Raw genomic sequence first — 10,687 nt, 5'->3', positions numbered from 1 at the left:
GGTCACACAGCTAGTAAATGTCTGATGTGAGATTTGAACTCAGGTCCTCTGAACTTCAAGGCTGGTGCTCTATCCACTGCATCATCTAGCTGCCCCAAAGTCTTAACTGTGGTGTAGCATGGATGGCATGGCACCCTGAGGTAGAGAAAGGAGGCAGCATGTATTAGGGAAAATTGAACTGCCACTGCCACCTTTAGAATGATCTCTACTCAGATCTCGATAGAAACATCCCCAAAGCCTGAATCCAAGATTTTTTTTTAGTATAGCAATGATTCCAGCCCATTGCTCATTACCATCATTCTGGGAAATAAGCCTTATGGACATGCAGCCTGGCAAATGCTTCTGCAGATGCTACAAACATATCTATTGAAAACTCAGAAATGAAAATTCTTGTCATCAAAGTCCTTGGCATGGTTAACAATTCAGTATCAGAAACTGATAGTATTAAGCAACAAAAGGTTGATCTCTAATGTATTGGCAGATATTTCAGATCATTAAAATGCTTGTGCATACTTTGATACCTTGACAAAGACATACTAACTTTTTTAACCGGGGCCATTCTAGTGATTATTTTTTTCTTCAAAAATTTATCCTAGAATCTTTGCATTGGGACTTCCTATCTTGCAATGTTCACCTCACCTTTGCCATTGGATGTACCCATGTTTTTTTACAATCCTGGATATTAATGGTAATGCCCCTCGTCCTATTGAATATCCTATATGCCCTAGTTTCCTGACAACTCAATGTCTCTTTCCATAGAAAGCCATGATAATTCTTTTTTATGCATTTACTTCCCATGTACATTGTCCACAGGACATATGCTCTAAAACAAGCACCTCTAGTATAAACTGTTAACTCCTGCATAAAATTCTGTTCAGCATTTCTTAATGCCTTTTGAAAACCATAAATGGGTTGACCTAAAAACACCATTTTAATAGCTGAAATAATGATCTCTTCATCTTGGTAAAATGGTCAGGCCATTGATTATTTATTTTGGAGAAAGGGGTACCTTGAAGGGTACTTATTTTTTGTTTTTGTTTTGTTTTTTTGCAGGACAATGAGGGTTAAGTGACTTGCCCATGGTCACACAGCTAGTTAAGTGTCAAGTGTCTGAGGCTGGATTTGAACTCAGGTCCTCCTAAATCCAAGGCCAGTGCTTTATCCGCTGTGCCACCTAGCTTCTCCGGAGGGTACTTATAAAAGAAGTGCTGAAACCAATATTGACTTGTAAGATCCTGTCTTCTTAGGGATGCTGAATGCTAATGAGGGGGAGAACCAAGATGGCAGAAAGAAGCCAGGAAGTGGCCTGAGCTCTCCCAAATTTCCCAAGGAAACATTAAATCAGCTCTAAACAGATTCTGAAGCTACAGAACCTACAGATAGATGGAGTGAAACAATCTTCCAGCTTAAGGTAACCTTGAAAAACTTCAAGAAAGATCTGTCTCACTTGAGTGAGGACAGTGGGGACAGCCCACCACATAGGGTATCTTGGCAAGCCTTTAGGAAGCTATTAGCCACAATACAAATGAGTCACAGGTTAGCCACAGAGGAACTGTGGCTGCTTGATTCCTGGCTCATCAGGATATTGGCACAGCAAGCCAGTTTTGAAGCTCCCAGCTTCAATGCAGAAGGCAATCTGCCAGCTGGGGTATCCACTATTCAACAGATACAAGTAGATAGGGCTGCCTCAGCACAGTGAGCAAGCTGCAAGCCACTAAAGCCTCAAAGCCAAAAGCCAGTGTTAGTTCTCTGGCCCCAAGTAAAAGAAGCTGGTGATAGTGTCCCTTGTGGCCAAGGAGAAAAGTTCTACTTTAAAAGGTACAGAATGGGCTAAAATATGAGTAAGAAACAGAAAAGAACCTTCACCCAAAAAACCTACTATAACAACGGGGAGAACTAAAAACATGCTCAGAAGAGGACAACACTGTCAAAATGCCTACATGTAAAGTCTCAAAAGGGGAGAGTAATTGGTCTCAAGAACAAAAAGGCCTCTTAAAAGAGCTAAAAAATGATATTATAAGTCAAATAAGAGAGACAAGAAAAATTGAATAAATTTCTGCAGGAGAGAGTTAATAGCTTGGGGAAAAAAAGACAAAAATTGACAGAGGAAAATATTTTCTTAAAAATTACAATTGGCAAAATGGAAAAAGAGGTACAAAAACTGACTAGGGAAAATAATTCTTTAAGAATCAGAATTGTGCAGATGAAAAAATACAAGACTGAAGAGAAGCAAAAAATGTAAGATAGAAAAAAACAACTCTTATTCAGTAAAGCTAAAATGTTCACATTCATACACAGGAAGAAGATACTTATAACTTTTGAGAATTATATCTCTATTAGAGTAGATAAAAGGTATATACATAAAGGTTGTGGGTATAATTTGATTTAATGTGATGATATAAAAAATTAAGGGGTGACAAAAAAGGATTTTACTGAGAGAAGAGGAAATGGGAGACAGAATGGGGTAAATCACATAGCATAAAGAGGCACAGAAGACCTATTATAATAGAGGGAGAGAAGGCAGGATTGAGCATTGCTTCAATGTTACTCTTATCAGATTTAGCTCAAAGAGGAAATAATATGCACATATGGTTGGGTATAGAAATTTATTTTACCCTATAGGGAAGTAAGATGGGAAGGAGGAAAGAAAAGGGTGTGGCACTGCTAGAAGGAAGGTCAGAAGTAAGAGGGAAAAGGGGAAAGAAAAGAGTGATGGGACTCATAGAAGGGAGGACAGATTGAGGGAGGTGGTGGTCAGAAGCAAAACACTGCTAAAGAGAAGTAGGGCAAAAGGAGAGGGAAAGTATAAACAAGGATGGAAATGGGATGGAAAGAAATATATTAGTTAGAAAAAACATAACCATAAATGTAATCAGATGAAGTCTCCCATAAAATGGAAACTGATAGCAGAGTAGATTAAAAACCTGAATCCTACAATATTTTGTTTACAAGGAACATTTGAAGCAGAGAGAGATGCAAACAGAGTAAAAGTAAAAGGCTAGAGAAGACTATATTATGCTTTAGCTGAAGTAAAAAAATAGCAGAGGAAGCAAAAGCAAAAATAAATCTAATTAAAAGATATAAGGAAGTAAAGTACATATTGCTAAAAAGGCATTATGATACCTTTTATACTTGACAATGAAGTCAAAGCAATACCAAACATATAGACAACAAATGGTATAGCATCCAAATTCTCAGAGAAGAACTTAAATGAGTTAAATGAAGAAACAGACAGCAAAACTATACTACTGGGTGACCTTAAACACCCCCTCTGTGAACTAGATAAATCCAACAACAAAATAGATAAGAAAGAAGTTAAGGAGGTGGATAGAATTTTAGAAAAATTAAATATGAATGACTTCTGGAGAAAACTGTATAAGGGGAGAAAGGAATATACCTTTTTCTAAGTAGTACATGACACATACACAAAAAACCTGACAATATATTAAAGCATAAAAACCTTACAGTCAAATGCATAAAGGCAGAAATAGAAAATGTATCCTTTTCAGATCATGATGCAATAAAAATTACATGTAATAAAGAGTCAGAAAGGTAGACCAAAAATGAATTAGAAATTAAATAATCACACGCTAAAAAAAATGAATGGTTCAAAAGAAATCATAGAAACAATGAACAATTTCATCCAAGAGAATGAAAATAATGAGCCAACATGCCAAAACTTATAGGATGAAGCCTAAGCAGTTTTTAGTGGAAATTTTATATCTCTAAATGCCTACATGAATAAAATAGAAAAAGAGAACATCAGTGAATTGGGCATGCAATTAAAAATGTTAGAAAACAGAAAAAAATAATCCCCAATTAAATACAAAATTAGAAATTCTGAAAATCAAGAGAGAAGTTAATAAAATTGAAAGTAAGAACACTAAATAATAAAACTAAAACCTGGTTTTATTTTTAAAAATACAATAAAATATAAAAACTTTGGTTACTTTGATTTTTAAAAAGGAAATAAGAAAACTAAATTAGCAGTATCAAAAATGAAAAGGGTGAATTCACCACCAATAAACTTTAGCAAAGTTGCAGGATATAAAGTAAATCCACCTAAATCATGACCATTTTAATATATGACCAACAAAACCTAATAGTAAGAGATAGAAAGAGAAATTCCATTTGAAATAACTGTAGACAATATAATATATTTGGGAATCTACCTGCCAAGACAAACCCAGGAACCATATGAACAGAATTACAAAACACTTTGCACACAAATAAAATCAGATATAAACAATTAGAAGAACATCAATTGCTTCTAGCTAAGAAACAAAGTGGTGGATCAGTGGAATAGGTTATGCACAGAAGACACAGTAGTACATGACTAGAGCTATCTACTGTTTGATAAACCAAGAGACTCCATCTTCTAGGATAAGAACTCACTATTTGACAAAAACTGCTGGGAAAACTAGAAAATAGCATGGCAGAAACTACGCATAGACCAACATCCATATAACAAAATAAGGTAAAAATGGGTACATGATTTAGACATAATGGATGATAGCATGGGCAAATTAGAAGAGGAAGGAATAATTTACTTATCAGATCTATGGAGAGAGGATGCATTTATGACCAAAGATAAGATAAATAAAATTATGAAATGCAAAATGGATCATTTTGATTACATCAAATTTAAATGTTTTTGCACAAAGAAAACCAATGCAGCCAGTATTAGAAGGAAATCAGAAAGCTGGGAAATAATTTTTACAGCCAGGGTTTCTGTTAAAAGTCTCATTTCTAAAATATGATGAGAACTGAATCAGATTTATAAGAATGCAAGTCATTCCCCAATTGAGAAATGGTCAAAGGATATGAATAAGTAGTTTTCAGATAAAGAAATTAAAGCTATCTATACTCAAATAAATTTTTTCTCAACCACTATTGACTAGATAAATGCAAAATAAAATTACTCTTAGGTACCGGCTCAGACAAAAATGAAAAAAGATAAATGTTGCTGAAGATATGAAAAAATTGGAACACTAATGCATTATTGGCAGAGTTGTGAACTGATCCAACTATTCTGGAGAGCAATTTGGAATTATGCCCATGAGACTTTAAAATATGCATAGTCAATACTACTGCTAGGTTTATATCACAAAGGGATCATAATAAAGGGATAAAGACCTATATGTACAAAAATACTTATACTTCCTCTTTTTGTGGTAGCAAAGAATTGGAAATTGAGAGGATGCTTATCAATATGGGAAGGCTGAATATGTTGTGGTATATGAATATCAGCTGTTCAAATGGTATTTATTAAGAAATTACTATATACCAAGTATTGTGATAACCACTGAGGATTCAAAGAAAGGAATTAAAAACAATCTCTACCCTGAAGAAGCTCAGCAAGCTCTGAAGTCAGAGCATTTTGTTTCAAATCCTATCTCCAATGCTTTCCCTTTGTATGACCTTAGGTAAGACCCTTAATCTCCCTAGATGTCATTTGCCTAAACTGTGAAATGAGAGAGTTGGTCTAGATATGCTCTGAGGACCCTTCCAGTTCTAGATCTATGAAATAAATGTTCCTACCTGTTCATTCATTAAGGATCAACTCACAGTTCTTCTTCAGAAACACTGACATGCACCAAAGGAAGAGACTTGTATGAAGGAACATAGCCCTACCACTGTTCCTGGTAAAATATGATAGTAAGACTTCTGAGCTTGAAGTCAGAGAGATTTGGCATCAAAACCTACTTCAATCACTTGGCAAATCATCCTGTACACGTTACTTGACCTCTCTGAGCATATTCATAAAAATGGGGAAAATCATATCTATCGCATGACCTTTCTATGAGATATAAAAATGCTAAAGGGTATGAAGTACTTTGTAAACATTAAAGTAAGCATATAACCACGGTAAAATAAGGTAGTATTACAATTCTTTAAAATTACAATTTAAACTTACAAAGTACTTTCCTCGCAACAACCCAATGAAGTCAGTGGTAAAAATATTATAATTCCCATTTTGCAGATGAAGGGACTGAGTCAGAAAGGGCAATTCATCCATAGGTAATAGATTTCATAGCCAAATATCAAAACTAGTCTCCTGAGTCAGATATGCATTCTTTCTAACATGCCATGCCACCTCTCAAAGATGCAATCCCAAAGGATATGGAGAGAATCCTCACTACTTACAAATCATTCAGACCTGTCAAATTTCCATAAGCAGAGAGAATTCTTTATATTCATAAGTTTTTCTAATCAGACAATTTTCCATTTGGGAAAGAAAATTTTAGTACACTAATTCATCATGTAGGTCCCCCTCCCTCTTCTTTTATTTGACAGAAGTAATCCAAAGAAGCTTGAGTTTGTTGTCATCTCCAAAGAAATGATCACTAAACACTTCTTATTCCATATCATTTGAAAAGTTTACTAAAGTCTCTTCTTAAATCATCTATTTTCATGGCTCACACTTTGCCTCTTTCACTATGTCTTTTTGCATGAAGGTTTTATCACTTTTCATGCAGCATCAGTTGTCAGTTTGATGCCTGAATACCATTTTATAGTTTTGTATTTATTATTGGTAGAATTTTTAAAAATCACTTCTTCCTTCTCCTGCTGAGTTTTTGCTTATTTGCCCTTTCATGCATTCTTTTAAATAGGGAATATTATATAAAAGCTGGCTTTAATCCAGGGTTGAATCAGACATACAAACATGTCTGGATCTAATATGATAGGATTAAATATGAACTATGAACATTGTGAATTGACACACTCCAAAAAGCTGAAATAAATTCGCATATAATGATATGGATTCTAACTATTCTCTTCCCTATTATAATAGTTAAAATATATTTTTCCCCACCAGCCAGGTGACTATTAAGTCTTATATACAAAGAATGTGCATTTGTTCTGTCAAGTAAAATAAATCATGCTTCATGTATTATTCAAGTCCTAGGAACTAAGGCACCTAAAAGGTAACCAACTTATTCAGGGTCACAAGTTAGATTCTCAGAATCTGAAACTGACTCCAAGACTTCACTCTGTCCACTGCAACACTACTACATTTTATAAAACTTAACATGCCAAATAGGAAGACAAGGGCTTTCTCCCTGTGGACAGCCAATTAATTCCCAAGAGACTTGAGTTAACTTGAATATTTCTGATGTAAGCATCAGACACAATATTTATTCCCCAGTTGGAGTGTGGCTCCTAGAAAATCAACTAAAAGACGATTGGCAAAAATTAACAACTATAGCAAAATTGCAGGATATTTAAAAAACATACAAATCATTAGCATTCCTATATAGTTCTAACAAAACAAATGCAGGAACTGTATGAACAAAATTAAAATTACTTTTCATAGAAATAAAAATGGATCTAAACAATTGGAGAAATATTCATTCACCTTGAGTAGAGCAAGCCAATGTAATAAAAATGACAATTCTACCTAAGTTAATTTCCTAGTTCAGTGATATATTTACCAATGCTTTTTGTCATGGCAAATCATTGGGAATTGAGGGGATGTTCATCAATTGGTGAATGGGTAAACACGTTTTGGGACATGATTGTGATGAAATACTACTGTGCTATAAGAAAGATGCTTTCACCTGTAAAGACTTATATAAACTAGTGAAAAGTTCAATGAACAGAACCAGGAGAACATTGTATACAGTGCTACTGTGAATGACTTAGCTATTCTCATCTACCTTTAGCATCCACTTGTCATCCAACTCTCACCTATGGCTCCAAGAAGTTGAGGTATATACAATGACCACACCTTGCTAAAACCATCTTGGCAATGGAGGTAAACTAAGTTGAGGATAACTAACAGGCAAAATCCATTGGTGAGTTCAAGGAATATCTTCCTCAAAAAGGCAAAAACTTCCCCCTGTGGAATGGGCAAATGAAAACAATTTGTTCCATCAGCCACAGAGGCAACTGAAGCAGATATTATGACTTGCAATAACAAGGTGGCAGAGTAAATAAGGAACCCTCTGAAGCTCTCTCAAATTTCTCCTCCAAACCAATATGAAACTCCCTCAGTCCAAGATCAGTGAAGCAGCCTACCAGCCCTGCAGGACAGGTCTGTCTTACCTGGGTGAGAGGGAAGTGAGGTCCAGGAGCAACCATAGCAGCAGTTTCTGGGTTCACAGTAGGAAGCCTGAAGTTCTGAGTCTGGGGCAAATCACCAGGAAGGCACCATCCTCCTGCTACCCAACAGTCCCCTGGGAAAGTGAGCTAGCTGTCTGTGCAGCAAAGTAGGGACACATACCAGGTAACCCACAGCTAGCACAGACCACCAGGGAGGTCTTGATCTCACTGCTGACCAGTATTGAACCCCTGCCCAGTGAAAGCCACTAGTAGTACCCAGAGGCTCAGCACAAAACCTTGAGACAGTGCAGAAATAAAGCTCAACTCTAATAAAAACATCAAGACACAACAAAGGCACAAAAATGAGCAAAAAAACAAACCAAAGCAAAAAAAAAAGGTTGACTATTGACAGTTTCTATGAGGTTAGGGAAAATCAAGGCATGAACATAGAGGAGGACAATAGTAAAATGGCTACAGGTGAAGCTTCAAAGAAAAATGTAAATTGGTCTCATAACCAAAGAGAATTCCTGGAAGAGCCTAAAAAGGACTTTAAAAAGCAAATTAAATTATCTTCTTCCCATCTCCTCTCCATGTGGTATGATGTTGTCAACTTTGGTGTTTGGAGGGGGAGACTAAAACTTTCTGTCCCTTGCTCTGTTATTGGACAGACTCAAGGATCAGGGAAAGCTGGCCACCCAGGACAAGAAGATGAGAGCTTGGATTGCCTACAACCAATCCAGGATAAATTGATTAACTGCCCAGAACAACTTAACTACCAGAAGCTCATTGTACTCTGTTTAGAAATATGAGAATAATAGGAGGTAGTCATTGACTCCAACTTAAACTTTCTAAAACTCCCCTTAATGATTACAGGATTTGAAAGCTGAATAAATGTTATTGGATGCATCAAAGTCCAAACAAATGCTGCAGGTCCACTTTGTTCAGAACACACTCATACTATTGGTACAGGTTCTGGTGTAATCTGTACCTAAAGATATAATTTGTTCCTGCTGCCTGTTACTAAGACCTCAGAATGTAGCTGGCTCATGTTACCAGGTGATACACTGAATCCTACCAACTCTTGCAAGGGGGGACCTTCCTCTGCTATATTGAGAAGCCCTCAAGTGAACCTGGGCCATGATGGAGAGGAAACAAGAGCACACAGTGTACAGAAGTCCCCTGAGCTTTTGTCTACTCCAGAGTCTCCTAATTTGTTGCAAGACCTTCAACCAAGTGACAGTACTTCTTTTATCCTTCTTAACCTAACAATAGCTAGCACGGGCTTCTCAGCTAAGAACTTAGTATTTGTTCAGGATGAAGCAGAATATCCTGGAAATGACTTTCTCTCCAGTAATAGCACTGACACCAGCCTGCCATGATTCATCCAGGTTCAAGAATTAGTCCATGACAGTCTGATTGCTGCTACTCGGGCACAGCTGGCAAAAGTGCCCAAACCAGTAGCAATGGGGAAAATGTTCACCTTGGTCCAGGTATTACAGCCTCAAGACTGTAAGTACTTTCCTCACCTTCCTCAAGAGGAGAAGAGGCTCCAGTGTACAGTTGAGGGCTGTGATTGGACATTTGTATGGCCAGCACATTTTAAGTGCCACCTAAAAACACATAGAAATGATCATTCTTTTATTTATCCTGTTGAAGGCTGTGGGAAATCTTTTATATGTTCAGAGCCTGAAAGTATGCATGAGAACTCACAATGGAAAGAAACCCTTTGTGGGTCCTGAGGTAGAATGTGGCAAGGAGCTCACTGCTAGGAATCTGAAGAACCATTACTGTGTGAGGATGAAGGTTGTGGCTGTTGTTTTTCTAAGTACTTCAGCCTTCAAAAGCATCTCTTGGTTCACTCAGGTGTGATGCCCCATCAGTGCCTAGTTTGCAGAAAAGCAACTCCCTCTCAGAGAGGGAGTTGGAATGTGCATTTGAGGAAACATCATTCAAGGATGGGAGCAACAGGAAACTGAGTGAGAGAATAAATAGCTGAACCACTAATGGGTAGCAGTTTGCTTGAGAAAGCTTTACCACATAATAAAAACCTGGTGCCTTTAAACTCAAAGCCCAACCTTGGGGTAGAGTCCTTGAACCTGCCAGATACTAATACCATCCTGGGAGTAGAGGAAGAGGTGCTTGCAGAAGGAGTTTCACGTAACTTGTCTTCAGCACCAGAAGGGGTTCTCCCACAGTCACATCACCTGGTGCCCATGCCTACTGGGAGACAGTCATATGAGGTTTCTGCCTTATTAAAATAAATCTATAGGAGTTACTAAAGCAAGATGGTATATCAGAAAAATGGACATCAGAATGAGTATTGATTCTTGGAAGAACTGGCTATATATTTGAATCCCAAGTGCACACATTGGGATACAGGATGCTTTTAACTTATGGTCTGACAATGTGAAAGTGATTCAGGCTATGACTCTGGCCGTCATTCATCTTCCCCTTGCACACAGAATGAATGTAGGAGTGATCATTGCTTTTGGGCCTCTTCACACTTAGCATCTGATGCAGAGGAGGAATAAAGCGCTGAATGTCAACTGGGTAACTGTCCTCCTCCCATTGCATTTTGGGGCTGATTTCTGCTGAAGGTAAATTTGATTTAGAAGCATTAGCTAAAGTGGGATGTTACTGT

At 37.1% G+C, this 10,687-nt stretch overlaps 1 pseudogene; it reads left to right on the top strand.

The window, feature by feature from the left end:
• The first annotated feature begins 8,937 nt into the window (after positions 1 to 8,937).
• Positions 8,938 to 10,307, top strand: LOC122732408 (annotated as a pseudogene).
• Positions 10,308 to 10,687: the final 380 nt, after the last annotated feature.

Source organism: Dromiciops gliroides, chromosome 6, assembly GCF_019393635.1.
Source record: "Dromiciops gliroides isolate mDroGli1 chromosome 6, mDroGli1.pri, whole genome shotgun sequence".
NCBI classification, from domain to species: Eukaryota; Metazoa; Chordata; class Mammalia; order Microbiotheria; family Microbiotheriidae; genus Dromiciops; species Dromiciops gliroides.
The sequence above is the reverse complement of the archived record's forward strand: the minus strand, read 5'-3'. Positions and strand labels throughout refer to the sequence as shown.